Source organism: Pezoporus flaviventris, unplaced genomic scaffold (assembly GCF_033815535.1).
Source record: "Pezoporus flaviventris isolate CSIRO_AGI_PZ_B2104156 unplaced genomic scaffold, CSIRO_AGI_Pfla_v1 ptg000031l, whole genome shotgun sequence".
In the NCBI taxonomy this organism is placed as follows: Eukaryota; Metazoa; Chordata; class Aves; order Psittaciformes; family Psittacidae; genus Pezoporus; species Pezoporus flaviventris.
This window is the reverse complement of record NW_026892579.1, coordinates 46,031,441-46,048,485: the sequence shown is the minus strand read 5'-3', so window position 1 is coordinate 46,048,485 and position 17,045 is coordinate 46,031,441. Positions and strand designations below refer to the sequence as shown.

The window sequence follows — 17,045 nt, the reverse complement described above, 5'->3', positions numbered from 1 at the left end:
ACAGCAAAGGTGTAGCTGGGTGGGTGGTGGGTTCCTCCCCCAGAAGCTCCTGCAGAAAAACAAAGTGCTGCTCTTCCTTCTCACCCTGCCTTTTCCATTTTCTGCTCCACACACAGGCTCACCCCTGGGCCCCCACGGCGGGGGGGGGGGAGGATGCACAACAGCTGTTGGTCCCTGATAGCAGATTAGCTGAAGGCAGGGGTCCTGGACTGCAACAGAGGGAAAGCTGACTCAAAGAACCTGAATTTTGCAGTATTAAACCCCACATTATTTCAGCTCGATGAATTGATTGTTTTGTTGCATTTGACTAGCTGCCTAGGAAGAGGGATGGATTGGAAACTGAAAAGGTACTTTAAAACTCTCTAAAACCTGCAGATACATTTAAAGGTAAGCCTACATATATATGAATACACTGTCGCTATTTATGTAATACTTTATGCAATATATGCATAACATTGACACTTACTTTTTAGTGCTATAGTGCTCAACCATTTTGTTTACGCTTAGGAACCAAGCTCAGACTTCCCTTCCTGAATACATCTCTGGCATTGTATATTCACTGCATTGCAACACTTGTTGCTCTGAAGGCATGTTTGGCATAAAATGGCTGGGTTCTCTACATGGAAAGGGGGTCAGTGGGTATGTCTGCATGCTGTAAGGGTGAGTCAGAATGGGGCTCCTAACTAGCTCTGAGCTAGTATGGCTGTGCTGTGTTTTGGTATTCAGATGATGCGTCCAGTCATGTAGACATACTTTGTTGCTTGTGGTCAGCCCCCCTGACACTGTGAGAACAGGAAATTCTGGGGAGCTTCAGGATGGTTAAGATAGAAGAAAAATACCTAGTCTTATTACACTGCAAGACCAGAGATGACCACAGATACTGCCATGTTACCCTACGAAAAGTCCACTTGGTGTTGGGCTGTTTGTTCAGAGCTCCGTCAGAAGAACCCATTGCAGATGGCAGGATCAGCATCAGGAAGACAATCAGCGTAAGTAGAAGAGTGTTGGTGAATATAAGATAAATCATACAAGCCAAAGTGCTGTTGCAGATCTTTCTTCTAGTTTACCCTCTGTACTACTGGTTCACATTTTTGAAGATACAGAGCATTTCAAGTTCATGCAAGTTAAGTTGGTGAAACTTTATGCAACAAAATTAAAACTTAGGGATATGCTTTTAGGATTCTTGGAATGTTTCTCCTTAGGAGAGGAAAAAAAACAAAGCAAAACCCAACAACCCACATTCTTCCCACCCTTCCTTCTTCCAATAAGGCTGAATTATCTTATTCTAAGTGTGCAACAAAATACTGCCACTTATTCAGAACTCTTGTGATTACTTCCACCATTGCCTGGGATTTTTTTTTTTTTTTAACTTTTTTCCCCATTTTAGAAATTAGAGTATTTACTCATTACTGCTTAATATATGAAATTAGTGACAATCAATTTGATGCTCATCTTTGAGGTTTCATTCTTTGTACAGAGTATAATACAGGATATTTAGTTCTAAGAGCCACGGTCTGTGTTTAGCCTGAAAAGTTTCTGGAACTTAATTCTCCACTGGAAAGAAAAATACATTGAGACAAGCAGGCTTTTTTCTTAAGATTAGCATTGATAGCCACACTGTTGTGAATGAAGTGAATATGAAGCTAAAAACCAGCTGGCATTATCTCTGGCTTTGCCTCTCTCAAGCTATTCACATTCATGCACATGAAGTGACGATATTAGTTACTCTTCTTGTATCACAATGACTGTCTGTGGTGGTTGTGACTCTGAGGTATGTTTATGAAGCTTGTTTATATCTCTGCCAATTATGAGGGGGTGAATGACTCGGGGACAAAAGCCGTCTCGCCGGTGAAACAAGTCTTGAGCTGACACCTTCTCAGCCATTCTAGCTTAGACTTGGCAAAACACTTCAGGAGAAATACTTCTTTCCTGGGACAAGTTCATGAATTTCATTTGAATCCCTTAACAGAACACTTTCTTTGGAAAAGCTGATCATGTCTACAGGAGCAATGACTGCGTAACTGAATGACAAGTTAGAATCTCCACGTTTCAGAACATTAGTATAGTAATAAGTAAGTCCAAATCCATTCTTTCTATAACAGCATGTAGTGGTAAGACAAAGCATAATGGCTTTAAACTGGAAAAGACCAGGTTGCTCGAAGACCCATCCAACCTGGCTTTGAATAATTCCAGAGACGGGGCAGCCCCAGCTTCTCTGGGCAACCTGTTCCTGTGTCTCACCACCCTCACAGTCACTCTGTAGGAAGAGTCTCTGGCTTTGTAAGCACGTTTCTTTGAGGCTCTGGGGAGAGGCAAGCCAAAGGCGACACTTGGCCCACTGGGCCAGAGTTCCTACCTCAGTAAACCCTCCTACGTATTAGGGTCACTACTGGCCTAAAACATGAAAGATTCCCATAGCAATGCATTTAGCAGCAAGTCTTGTGAATGTAATATTTCAGACTCATTGATTCTTTAGTTAATTAATTGTATGTCTGTTGATAATGTGGAATCCAGAATTAAGCACTGGATGTCTAGATTTGCTATGCAGTATGTAGGAAAACTAGTAACTTCACAACAGGGTCTGCTCCTGTAAATGCATGAAACATACATTCAGACCAGTGTATCTTAGAGATGTAGCTAACAAGGACCACACTAAGGATATAAACTACCATTCCAGGGCCCTACTGTGGAACACAGACAGATAGCTCTAATTGCTTCAGAGCAGCAGTGCTATATCTCTGTAAAGGTGGTAAGTAGTTAACCGCAGCTATTACTTCAGAGAACTAAGAGTCTCCCATTTATGATTGCTCCTCTTAAGTGTAAGATGGTAGATTGACTGGGGATTACACTGGGGGTAACTAGACTTGGGGTTTGGACTAGAGGATCATTAAATGTCCTTTCCAACCCAAACCATTCTCTGATTCTATGACTGCAAGGCCAGTAAGGCCATTAAGTAGACTATCTGAGACAAAGACCTTGAGCTCTTCCCTGCAGACTGCCCAGCTGCAGCAGGGGGCAGCCAAAGTAGCCTGCCGATTCTGGGGACTCTCCCTAAGAAAGTCAGACCTGTGAATCTTGAGAAAAGGAATCTAATCTGGGTGCTCCCCAGTCCTGGCAGCAATGGGGGCTGCACAATGTACAGGGGCCTACATCTTTTCTGGAGATGTTTTGAGAAGGTCTACCACATCTAGTTGATTCATTTTCAGATTAATACTTTGGTTTTAATTAATACAGGTTAATTATTTGCTACCCTGCTAGATCTAACAGCACTGTCTGTGGGGGACATGGATATTGTGGCACAAGAGGACAAATTTTGTTCCTGTACAGAGTTTTAGGTCCTGAAGTTCATGGCTTTAGAAAATGTAGACATCTTCAGGATCAGACACTAGCTGAGTAGGGATGGTTAGGGCCGCAGCTTTCTACTTCTGTGAGTGCGCTTCAGTTAAGTGCCTCACCCAAAGTCTCATAGGAAGACTGTGGGGGAAGACTAACAGCATCCAGGCTTTCCCTATCCTCACCCACTTTATCTAAACTGAGACTGTGTATTTAGTATTTTTCATTGAGGATGCTTGTTCACAGAACAAACAAAGCATAACTGTGTTAATGGAGTTTATCTGAAATGGCTGGAGTGTAAGCAGACCCCAGTCAGCTGTTAACCTCCTTAAAAATAGGAATAGCTAGGGAAAGCATGTTGTAATGGAGTGATACCAAGTTAAACTTTCTAAAGTGTTAAGGACTTTTAAAGTTTCCACTCAGAACAAAGGCAAGAGAGAAAGATTTTCCTTAACTATTTTAGCGTGAGCCAGAAACTTCAGTGCCATTGTTAAATTTTTGAGGTGTGTGGTGGGGGGGCTTTGTTTTTTTCTTTTTTTTTTTTTAGACAAATACTTTAGAAAATATCCAAGTAATTATATTTCTCAGATCAAATCCAAATTGCACGTAAGACATTTTTCTGGTTTGTGGTCAGGCTGGGTTTTTCAGTACTGACAAGCAGACTGATGTACAATTCATTCAAGCTTATGCTTATCAAATGCATGTTGAGTTGTTCCTGAACATCAGACAAAACTTATCAGAATTATCCAGGACAAACAGGGCTCCCAAAAGGCTCTGAGGCAGAAAGCTGGTGTAATGCAGACCAGCTGCTCTAAGTGTTTGGAATGCCAAACAGGGTTTTCTTCAGTCCCAGCCAGCCTGCATGAAGGGAAGGGCTGACTTGGAGGTTGTGACTTTGAGGCCTGCTCTCCTCAAGCAAGCAAAAGAACTAGCTTTTCAGGCCTGCAGCCTCCCTGGAGACAGCCCAGAGGTGGCAGTGGGACAGGACACTGGGATCACAGGGATTAACCACTCGAGCAGCAGCAGACTACAGACATCTGCGTAGCTGGCTAGTCTGAAGCTGGAGAAATAATTTTCATTTATTGAGAAAATGTTTCTATCTTTATCAGGAGCTGGGAACTTTCATGTTTTTAACCATGTCTATAAATACTGAAAACAGTGAGGGTTTTTTTCCTTCGAGGCATCTCTATTTTTAAGAACACACTTGGCAGTCACACACATCTCATCCCTGCAACTGCTGCTGCCAGCGGCAGCACCAGTACTGGTTGTATTTATTACTCCCGCACCCTACCCCGCCTTCTCTCTCCTTCCCATCCCCGGAATGAGCCTCTGGGACTGGCAGAGCCTGCCTCCCTTCTGCTTGCAGAAGACGGCCGGCAGCAGCGTTGTGCACAGCCGCAAGACTGATGACCCGGTTTCGTTTGAAGGTCTCATCTGTGGACGGCATCTGCGTGCTGTTTGTTGAAGCAGAGTGCTCGCCAGCTAGACTCTTTTAAGAACTGGTAAAAAGGCAAAACCGTGGGTTTTCTTGGAAAATCCATATTTTAAAATGTCCCTGACAAGCAAAGCTCCCTCTTTCAGGGGCTGCTAGGTAATTAGAATTTATGCTAGTATTAAGTGGGGCTGTTAAGAACCACCTCCAGCAGCGCTTGCTACTGTCCAGTACCGTATTTACCAAGAGCGACCACCAAACTGTATCAGAGATCCCACATTCAACTCTCTCGAAGAAAATGAACTCTTTCCCCAAAACCATGGCGCAGCAACCCTCGGCACAGCGGCTAACGAATAACCGCGCCGATGCGTTTATTGTCAACACAAGGTAACCCGCCCCGCGCGCAGCGCTGCGAACCCCCGGGTACCCCTGAGCGAGGGCCTCGATTTCCCCTTTGTCTCCTAATCTCCAGGCCTTCAGGCAGGCGACACCTCTCGCCACCGCCGCCGCCGCCGCCCCTCCCCACAAAGCGAGCGACGAAAACGCGGAGGATAAATGGGCACAATACGCCCTTCTCGGACAGGCCAGCGCACCCCGCTCACGGCCGAGGGGGCTGGGGGAAAGAGCGAGAGCGCACACCGAGCCTGCCCCCAACTCATGGGCGTTGCGCAGCGGAAGGGGCCGGGGGCCGCCGCCTGGCTGTGGCGCGCATGCGCGGCACCGGCGGCAGGGGCGAGCGGCGGCCGGTGGAGGTTTGCCGCGCTCTCGCTGTCCCTGTGCCTCCTCGCGCGCCGGCCTCGCCCTCCCGCCATGTTGTTGTGAGCCCCTCGCGGCCGAAGGGGGGGCGGGGAGGCAGGAAGGAGCGGCGGCGAGAGGAGGAGGCGAAGGGGTAGGAGGTGGGGGGCGGCGGGCGGGCAAGCAAGCAAGCAAGCAAGCAAGCAAGGCTGTCTCAGCGCCCGCTCCGACTCCACCGCAGCAAGCAGCGCCGCCGGCCAGCCCGTGAGTACCCTCGGGGGCTGGGACTGCGCGGGGTAGGCCGAGGGCGGGTCCCTTTTTTCCAGCCCCCTTTTGTCCCTGGCCTCGGCTGCGCGCCGAGGGAGGGGAGAAGTAGGGCGGGAGGGGGCCATGTTGTGGTAGGTCACCGGGCTGCGTGGGGCCTGCTCGGCGGCTGCCCGCGCCTCGCCGCCTTTGTGTCCTCCCGGCTCGCCGGGGAGCGGCGCTGAGGTGGAGAGGGAGCGCCGGGAGGGGAGGCGGCGGCGGCGGCGCTGCGGGGGGCGGGCGGCCCTGTGCTCTCCGCCAGCCGAGGGAAGCGCGGACTGCGGAAGCAGCTTCCACCTCAGCGGATTTCGGGGGGCGAAGTTGTTACCGCGGCCCGGGCCGGGGGCGTCGGGGTTCAGGTGGCGAAAGGTACCGGGGTGCGGGATGCCGGGGGTGTGGGCAGGCCTGGGGGCACCCACACGTCGGGGGTTACCGTAGGTTCGGCACCGAGTGTGAAGTGGGGATCTTTTGTGCAGCCCCACGGACTGCACAAGTTGCGTGTGTGCGGAATTCGGGGAAAACGGGCTTTGTTCGGATGCACCGAGAGCGTGAAAACTTGCGTGGTTTTTTTTTTTTTTTTTTAGTGCTCTTAAGGATAATGACTGCTTTCTGAGGGTGGAGCGAGAAGGCCAAACGCTTTTGGTAGTTGATACCATACAATGAAGTGTTAGGTTTTAATTCTTCTTCAAGTGTGCCTGCGCAGACTACAATAACAAAAAGTTGAGAAAAATGCCAGCTGCCTGAGTGGATCGTGCTTACAACTAACAGTTTGAAGCTTAATCTCCTTGGCAGTAATTGTGCAAAGATTTTTTTCTTTTTTGGCATTCATTCCTCATCTGTTTCATAACCTCAGTCTGTAATTCCTTGAGAAAAAAATAATATACTCGGGATGTTTTATATTTTTTTGGCTTACTGGTTGAAGCAAGATGGCTTAACACCAAAATGCATAGCATGTTTTTATATGTGATGTGATGATCCCAAAAATCAGCTGATTTTTGGGATGCTTTTTTTCTGAACAGTGTAGGCATTTATGAGCTATATTATGTAGGTCATTGCAAATGAGAATCGGTGAAACTTCTTATTTTGCCTTCTTGTTTGTCACGTGCCGCATGTTCACAAAATACTTTTGGATTTATATTAGTTTCTCTTTTACTGAAGTCTTTGTTACATCTCAAGTGAGGGATCAGGCCTCTTTGGTTAACATCAGTTGATGCTATAGCTCTTAAGGTATGTGGGATATGAATGCATTTGAAACCTAATTACTACCCCATGTTACCATTTTTACATATGAAACATAGTGTTCTATTATATTTAGTCATGTATAGGTTTAAAAACAAATGCTAACAACACTTGCAGTTTTGTTGAGAGCCTCAGAGAGTTATTGTCTACGTTCTTCTGGAATGCAGCTCAGTTTATGTCAGTGCGAATATAAATGTGTTAGGGGGGAGAAGGAAACTCGAATAAAAAGGGAAATGATAATTTTGTGGTGGTGTAGTTTGTGTTATATCTATAAAAATGACACTAAATCACCTGGCAGTTTTCTGAAGTGTTCAGAGTTGAAAATTCGGAATTTGTCCCAGCAGAATGGTTAGTACACAAATGCATGTGAGAAACTGCTTGATAATGCAGATTCTGCAGTTTATTATGTGGATGTTACACACAGGAAAGTCCATGTTATTTGAATTTTTTTTTTTTTTTGCATTAATAGGGAATAGTACTTTTTTTTTTTTCTGTAGCATCACCCTGTAGTTCTTAATATTTCCCTTCTATGTTAGGGACATTGGCACAGAGCTGAGGCAGTTATGGTCATATCTGGTATCATGATTGAGCTAATGGTGCAAGTAGTTGGACTTGCCTGTCTCTTGATGAGAAGATACCTCTCGTTATAGCAGTATGTATTAAATCTTATGCAGTAGTAGCAGTAGTGCACATTGAAAGGTTTATGTACATGTTTTACTCCAGGTTTGCTCCGTCAAGTGTTTCTTTAGTCTCCTCACTGGGCTGGATAATGCAAATGTTTGGGGCAGGTGTGTTAACAGGACATCAGCATGTTGAATACTGTGAACTAGACTGATTTTCAGCATCACTTTCTGGTTCACTTTTGGATATTCCTCCCTCCCCTCAGATTTAACAGTACATGAGTTCTTATGTGAGTGCACATTTTTATACACAGAGGCAAGTAGATGGTTTGAATTCTTTGTTGTATGTCTTGGTGCTGCTTTTGAATGTGGAATGATATAAAAACTCACTGTCCGTTGCAGTAAAAAGAAACCCAAGTTCACTTGAGTGTTTAAATTTTTTTGTATTGGGAATCTTCTGTGAAAAAAAAACATTTAATACATTGTATTTTCTTTTTTAAAAGTTTCTCATAGAAACTCTACAGAGGAAACAACATCTAACTATAGAGTAGACATGCTTTATAAATACTTCTCATTGTGTGTATTATGCGTAAGGTATGTGAGAGTTATCAGTCTTCTTTCTCCTACCTTCACTAAATTTAATTGAAAATACTTTCCTTGTTTAATGTAAATTTTACCTACACATAACATAGCTGTTGTCTTGATTATTCTACACAATGCAACCATTCCAGTGTAGTTGCAAAGCCAGTGCCTAGATTCTTGTCTCAAAATGAGACAAGTCTTTTGTTTAAAAGCACAGCAAACACCAGTTATGTCATGCTTCTGATAGTGAAGTTGGACGCACTTCACAGTCATATAGTGGAAAAGCATTTTAAATGATGTCATAACACAGAAACATATTCAGTTCTAGCTACTTGGGTGTAATCTCAAACAAGTTGTGTAAAATTTATTTTATAGTATTTGCTTGCATACTGAAACTTTATAGCAAGATTTAATTTGTATCCCATTCAGAATACCTGCTGTGGCTTTTAGAATGGTAGGCGAGAGCTTTTCAAGCTGGTATGTAAAATGTTTAGCTTGCAAATAAAGACCAGATGTCATCTCTAGCAGTATCTTTTAAGATTGTATTTCACAGAATCATAGAATAGTTAGGTTTGGAAAGGACCTTAAGATCATCTAATTCCAACCCCCCTGCCATGGGTAGGCATACCTCACACTAAACCATGTCAGCCATGGCTTTGTCCAACCTGGCCTTGAACACTGCCAGGGATGGAGCATTCAGAACTTCCTTGGGCAGCCTATTCCAGTGCCTCACCACCCTCACAGTAAAGAACTTCTTCCTTATATCCAATCTAAACTTCCCCTGTTTAAGTTTGAACCCATTACCCCTTGTCCTGTCACTACAGTCCCTAATGAAGAGTCCCCTCCCCAGCATCCTTGTAGGCCCCCTTCAGATACTGGAAGGCTGCTGTAAGGTCTCCACGCAGTCTTCTCTTCTCCAGGCTCAACAGGCCCAACTTTCTCAGCCTGTCTTCATATGGGAGGTGATCCAGTCCCTTGACCATCCTCCTGTCCCTTCTCTGGGCTAGTTCCAGCAGTTCTGTGTCCTTTTTAAGTTGAGAACACCAGAATTACACACAGTACTCCAAGTGAGGTATCATGAGAGCAGAGCAGAGGGACAGGATCCCCTTCTTCAACCTGCTGGTCACACTCCTTTTGATGCAGCCCAGGGTACAGTTGGCTTTCTGGGCTGCGAGCGCATACCAAAGCTGGCTCATGTTCATTTTCTCATTGACCAACACCCCTAAGTCCTTCTCCACAGGGCTGCTCTGAATCTCTTCTCTGCCCAACCTGTAGCTGTGCCTGGGATTGCTCCGACCCAGGTGTAGGACCTTGCACTTGGTATGGTTAAACTTTGGAAGGTTGGCATCAGCCCACCTCACAAGTGTGTCAAGGTCTTTCTGGATGGCATTCCTTCCCTCCAGCGTATCAACCGAACCACACAGCTTGGTGTCATCGGCAAACTTGCTGAGGGCGCACTCAATCCCATTGTCCATGTCAGTGACAAGGATGTTAAATGAGACGGGTCCCAACACTGACCCCTGAGGGACACTACTCGTTACTGGTCTGCAGCCGAACATTGAGCCATCGACCACAACTCTTTGCGTTCATCCAGCCAGTTCTTTATCCACTGAGTGGTCCATCCATCAAATTGATGTCTCTCCAATGTAGAGACGAGGATGTCATGTGGGACGGCGTCAGACCCTTTGCACAAGCCTAGGGAGATGACATCAACTGTCCATCAGTTCTGTAGCCCCGTCATAGAAGGCCATCAAATTGGTCAGGCAGGATTTCCCCTTAGTGAAGCCATGCTGGCTGCCACCAAGCACCTTGTTGTTTTTCATGTGCCTTTAACATGCTTTCCAGGAGTATCTGCTCCAAGATTTTGCCAGGCACAGAGGTGAGACTGACTGGTCTGTAGTTTCCTGGGTCATCCATTTCCCCCTTCTTGAAAATGGGGGCTGTATTACTCTTTTTCCACTTGTCGGGAACTTCATCTGACTGCCATGATTTCTCAAAATTTTCAGTATTTCATTATTGGTTAACAGATACTTTTTTTCTAAGCATGGCCATTTAAGGCCAGTTGTAGACCTGTAGAAGAAATATGCCTGAAGAGGTTGTGACAACCATCTTGGGAGTTGAGAAGGAAATGTGAAACTGAAATGTAGCAGACGTATCCCTCTAATAATCCACATTTGACATTTTTGCTGGGTGTTCTATATATACATCAATTTCCACTAAACTTCGGAGCAGTAATAAGATCCTGTCCTTTGATGGCTGTGCTCAATATCACATCTGCCGCTTTTCTAACAGGCCGATTTTTACAGCATATATTTGTGTATACCAGATTACTTAGAATGTACATTTTGTAATTGTGATTGTTTTCAATTTTAATTTTTCATGCAATTATATGATAGGCTACCACTTGCTTCATCAGTGCCGTTGAGGTATTGCCGAAACTCAGTTACAGGTAATAGGTCTGATTGTCTTTCCTTCCGTCAGGAAGCTCTTGGCATGTAAATCCTAATGGAAACGAGGGCTTTATCAGGCCTGCGCTTGTGACTTTGCTCTTAGATTTCATCCATGTTATTTTGAGGAAGAATTTGGAGTGATGTGTTGAACTAGTTATATATATTTTATTATTTGTTTGTTTGCATGGCTGGTCTGAAGTTCTGTGTATGATTTGTTCACACCTCTACAAAGGGGAAGTGAGTTTTTAAAAGCTGGGTTGGTGTGTTTAGTTCTGTAAGCCTTCAAATGTGTGTACTGATTAAACACAAAGCTACACTTGCTGGAGATGACTGTATTTGAGCTAAAAATAATGAGTCTGTTTTGACTCATAGCTTTCAAGCATTAATATTTGAAGTATTGCTGTTTATCCCTATTATGATATATATTGCTCAAACTTTAGCTCTGGGCATACTACAGTGATGAGTTAGTCATAGTCTGAAGAAGTTGCAAGAGTGATGTTAAGAGTATTTTGACAATAAGCAAATACCTACTGTAACAGTACTAATAAGACAAAGTAGCTTTAGATCTTGTGTTAAGAGTATTTTGACAATAAGCAAATACCTACTGTAACAGTACTAGTAAGACAAAGTAGCTTTAGATCTTGTGTTACAAAGCCAAGATTGTTCCAGATTATGAAAAAAAAATAATCTTCCAATACATCTATCTGTATGTTAATACCCCCTTGAAGGTTGGACGTTTAGTAGTCAATAAGGCTAGATGAAAAAGCTGTAATTGTGTAGAGGGAATAGGGGATTATGGGTTCTTTTGTCTACATCTTCAGATTTAAGTGTTCTATTCTGATTAAATAGTTTTCCGTATATGTTATTTTTTTGGACTTTGCACTCTTGTTTAGCATAAAAAGGCATTTTTTGGATTTCAAATTTTTATCACACCCCCCCCCCAAGTACTTGAGATTGTAGGTGGTATTTTGGGTTTTATATATGTCCATTTAGATGTTCCTTTTTTTTTTTTTTTGAAGAGCAATCACACATCAGTTACGGTATATTAAGAATGTGTGGAGATCATTAAGTATATAGATATAGGTATATATTGCCCTATATATACATATGTATATATTTTGCCCTGTAGATAATTTGGTTTTCATTGAAACAGTTCATGTGGTTTGTGTTGAATTCACATCTTTAAGAAAGGTATGTGAGTTAAGCTAGTTTTTGAAAGCCTGTAGTAACCCTGTAGTTTTTGAAAGCCTGTAGTAAACCCTCCAGTTTTTTTTAAGCAGTTATAAATGAACCACATTAAATAATTTTGAGATGTTCAGTTTGAACTATAACTTGCATAAGCATTTCATACGTCTGAGTACCTGTTTTCTTATCAGAACATCATCAAATCATTAGGTTTGAATTTATGCAAAACAAATGGTTTTGTTTGAAAAGGGATTAGCGTCTGGTAGGCTTTATGAGAAGTAATACGGATTTAGCACACAATCTTACTTGTTATACTTGCAGGTAAAAAAGTTGTCTTCAGGTAAAATGGAGATAGTAGAATTAAGTGTAGATCAAAACTTTTGCCTTTTTGTAGATAGTAACCTAGAAGAAAAAAAAATCTGTTTTAAGCTTTCACTCCCAAATGTTTGATTGATACAACTCCCTAATTTTTCTTTAAAAAGTTTGTTCTGAGTTTCAGATAGGAATGGCTTTTTTCCCCAGGGCCCTTGTAACATGCCGCACTTAAGTCCATGAGGAACTTTTTGCACTTTCCCAAAACAAAGGACGTATAGAATGTGTTAAAAAACTGTAGCAAATGTGAAGAGACAAAATTTGCTGACCTTAAAAGCGGGAATATCTGTTGTGTCTGCTTTTTCTTCATCTGTTTTTTCTCATTCTTTAATTTCTTTTTGGCTTTTTTTTTTCCAGTTTTATTCTTACACATTTTTTTTCTTCTTCTTACATTGATTTACATAGCATTTTAAAGAAAAACAACTCTTCCCCTGACATCCTTCTTCATGCTGTATCACATTCTGCATTGCACTTACAAATTGTAAAGTAGTTCTGTAAGTATAAAATTCTGTAGTATTCTGCTTGTCCACGTGTGAGTATGAAGATGTTGGGTTATTTTTGCCAGTGTGCAGTCAGTTACACAGGCAACAGTGCTGATTGTTGCTAGCCTTTCCCAGGCCTGGTAGGCTGTGTAGATAAAATTATTCACAGATAAGTAACTGCTGAGTAACAGTTGCATCTCTTTTCTGGCGTCTGCTTTCCATCCCCAGTGGTAATCAGATGCATGTCTTAATCAGCAGCTTTGTTTAATTCTATTATGTACATCAAAATATTTCTTCATTCCTCCAGCAGCTAAATGTCATGAAGATCATGTGTGTTTTCTGGCAAATTAAAAGGGGGATGCAGGGAACTACTCTTATTAAAATGCTTCAGTGGTTTTACACATTATGAAGATTTAGCAAAGGGGAAACTACTCTTGCATTGCTCTGCATTGTTATCTGTGTGAAACTAGTGGCTTTCAACTTGCAGTTATCAGTACTGCCTTTATGTTCTGCCATTTTTCACTTCTCCCAATCTTCCTTAGCAATATTAACTAATGAAAATCAAGCACAGATCAGGAGACTTCTCAGTTTTATTGGTTTTATTTAACTGTTCTCTGCGTGCCAGTGTTATGGGGGATTTTGTTAAGACAGAAGCTTCTGGTTTGGGTTTTTTTTTTGTTTGTTTCAAGAGCAAACAACTCTTGAGGTAAAAGTACCAAAGAAATGAGTTTTGTAAAATCTGAATCTGTGCAGACTGTGGATGTAGTTTAGATGCAGTTTTATGCTGTGAGTACTGGGTAGATAGAATGTCTGTGTGTATTAATACATGAAAGAATTTTATTATGCATTTCGAGAAAAATATGAAAGAGAATTAATAGAAGCAAGTATAGTAGATAAATAATCACAGATTGATTGATGTGGGAAGGGTCATCTGGTCCAACCCTCCCTGCTCAAGCAGGACCACAGAGAGCCAGTTCAAAATGAAGATACTGAAATCTTTTGACTCTATGTATGTTATCCAAGCATATCTTAAGACTATAGATTTTACATAAATTTTAGCATGTCATAGTGCAAAGAAAGTGAAACATTGCCGAAGTAATAAAAAGGCATTTTAGATGTAGCAGGACTGAACTGTTGTTTTTTTGTGAAGATGGTGGATCTCTAGCCCACTGATTAGGTAAGAATTTAAAACGTCTAGAAAGAGAAATATAGAAATTGAAAAGTAAAATAATAAGAATTGAAAAGCGAAAATAATAAGAAATGTTCATATACTGAAAAATAAGGATTGCTTAAGTTACTGTTGTTCAGCAAGAAACTCTCATAAGCCTGAGTCTTAACAGGTGGATTCAGGTAAATACAGAACATTTAAAAACTCTGTATTCCCTTCCGTGCCAGAAGATACCTGATACTTTTGACTGACTGTGTCTGAGTGGTACATAGAAAGAGGGGTTATAAGCAATTTGGATTTAAGAGGACCATACTAACTTGGCTGGAATCACTGATAGATTTTGAAGAATATTCAAATTAGTTTTGGGGGGGGAGAGGGAGAGAACACAGGAAAGAATCTCGCTGAGTTGAAGAGCATTTTGGCACTTCCGTGGTATGGAGGAGAAGCTCTGTGTATCAGTTATTTTGCAGGTATTCAGCATGACTTCCATGGGTATCCATTAGAATTAATATAGCTATGAGAAAATGTGTGGATGTTATTAAACTAATAAAATGTGCAAATACTTAATGTTGTTGCCTCCAGGATAAAACAGTCAATTTCTAGCAAACATTTCATTTTGCCTTAATTTTAAACAATAAGGTTGTTTTGTTTGTTGTTCAACTGAGATATGCTAATATGTTTGTGCAGTGGGCATTAGGAAATAATTTTCCCATATAAGACCTCACAGTCATGTATCCCATCCCTTGGAACAATGAACATAATCTCATCATTCATATTGGGAACAACATAATCTGTTTCCTGACCTTACAGTGAGAATCGCATTTTCAGAATCATTAGAGCTTCCTTTCATAGATTGTACTTAAAACTGTCCCTAGAAATCTAAGTGAGCTTGCAGTCCATAGTTTCTGAGTTCCTAACTTTGTTTGCAACTTTTTCTTAAATTTAAGAATAAAGTATAATTGTGAAATATAACTACTTTATAGTGCTTTCAAAATAACTTTTATCAATAGCTACTCTAAGATTTTTTCAAGTGCTCAGCAGCTATGCAGCACATAAGTACTTTGATTTTATTGCTGCTCTGTCACAGTCAAATCTTAAGTTCTATTTTAGCAGATTGACAGCTCCTTCTTCCGTGAAGTTAACATCCATCTGAAGCTGTTCTGAAGATCATTTATTTCTGTTTGTGCAGTCAAGAGGTTCTGTAGCAACTTTGCTCTAAGTGTTGCCTTTCTGTGTTTTAGTTTGCAATGGTTTTGTTATTTTTCTTTTGATATTTCCCTCAGTTAATTACAGTAGCATTTTGCATCACTTAACTAAAACCCCACATTATGAATGTCAAATGTATGATTTAAGCAGCTTCTCAAACTTGCAGATTAGTAAAACTTTTCAAGCCTCGCGAACTAGGAAGAGAAATTTTAGGAAGGATTTTCCATTGCGGTTAGGGAACAATGTGGGGGGCGGCATTTGATTCCTGTTTTGGAAAATGCTGTATGTCCTGTTAAAACAATCTGAAGTTCTCAGTCAGGTTTTTCCCATCATGTTAGTGCTGTATAATTTGGAGCAAGTATCATAAGGGTTTTTAGGTGAATTTTAAGGTTGTGGCTTTTTGTGTATTTAAAAATATGTCTCTCAACCTGCATACTTGAGACATCACCTTGTTACCTATTTGTGGCAGTTCTGGCAGCAAACATGGCAGGGAGGACCTAACTAGTCTGTCTTCCCCTCTCTGATTTGAAATAGCTAAAAAGGGATACTTTGTGACATACTGCAAGGTGTTTTCTGTGATATGCTTTAGATCATTTCTGTAACTGTAGAAGAAAATTACAGTGTTGAATTCTGTGGGTACTGTATTTTAGTAGTTTCAAGTGTGTAGTCCATGAATGGAATAGACAAAGTTAACTGTTGTCAGGACAAGGAGAGTAATTGCAGTTACCTGGCTTGTGCAAACAAGTTTATTCCATGTAAATTTTCTTCAGAGACTCTTCCTTAATCACCTTCCCGTTCCAAACATATTTGCTGTTTTGATGCATCTGCATTTTCTGACCTTTTCACCAGGCATTTTGAACTGCTTGTGATAGTTTTAGCTCACGAGATACCTGCCAGTCTCTACCCACTGCATATTGTCTCGTATGCTGCCAAACTGTGAACTACTACTCCCCCTTTGGATTATAGAATTAGTTGTGTCATTAATAAGCCTATTCACAAATATGCTTTCTGACATACTTCTTGAGTTGGTCTTTACATTTTCGCCTACCGTCATGTCTCCAAATAGGATCATAGAATAGTTAGGGTTGGAAAGGACCTTAAGATCATCTAGTTCCACCCCCCCTGCCATGGGCAGGGACACCTCACACTAAACCATATCACCCAAGGCCTCATCCAGCCTGGTCTTGAACTGCCAGGGATGGAGCATTCACAACCTCCCTGGGCAACCTGTTTCAGTGCCTCACCACCCTAACAGGAAACAATTTCCTCCTTATATCCAATCTAAACTTCCCCTGTTTAAGTTTGAACCCATTACCCCTTGTCCTGTCACTACAGTCCCTAATGAAGAGTCCTTCCCCAGCATCCCTATAGCCCCCCTTCAGTTACTGGAAGGCTGCTATGAGATCTCCACGCAGCCTGGCACTTGCGCATTGTTGAGTGTCATAATGCGAACAACTGCTTTATTCCTACTTTACCAATTCAGTTTCTCATTGTATCAGTCTTTGTCTTAAATTGAGAGTTCTTTGAAGCAGATTTGTTCATACTTTAGTGCTTATCCAGTAATTAGCATAGGAAGACTCTTTTGATACTACAGCAAAACTAACAACATGTGGTCACCTATGCATTATCTGTGATTTACCTATAGATAAATTATCCTGTATGCTTGCGTAGCACTAGCTCTCTGCAGAGTCCAGTCATGTCTGCAAGGAGTTATTGGTGGCTGCATAAATCTGAATGGTAGAGCTGTTTCTGGAAGTAAAGGGGTTTGGAAGCACTCAACACATATTTATGCACTTTGGAGCATGGTGTAATGAGAACCAGGGACCAACCTTATGGAGCCAGTTGAAGTTTCTTTGCATTTTATTCTCATGTGCTCCATGTTCTAGGTGGCACTGTAAGGCCTCATTCTAGACATGATTATTGTGTGATTGTGGAATT

At 41.9% G+C, this 17,045-nt stretch overlaps 1 protein-coding gene across 4 annotated transcripts in view; it reads left to right on the top strand.

The window, feature by feature from the left end:
* Positions 1-214: 214 nt before the first annotated feature.
* PUM2 (pumilio RNA binding family member 2) overlaps positions 215-17,045 on the top strand; it is a 76,838-nt gene continuing 60,007 nt past the window's right edge. For 2 of the 4 annotated variants that reach the window (XM_061460895.1, XM_061460894.1), the window contains exon 1: positions 215-387. The gene's annotated coding sequence lies outside the window, so the exon portion shown is untranslated. Of the gene's footprint in view, positions 388-5,676; positions 5,765-17,045 lie in introns of those variants that run through there. The other 2 variants (XM_061460896.1, XM_061460893.1) reach the window with 2 other exon arrangements.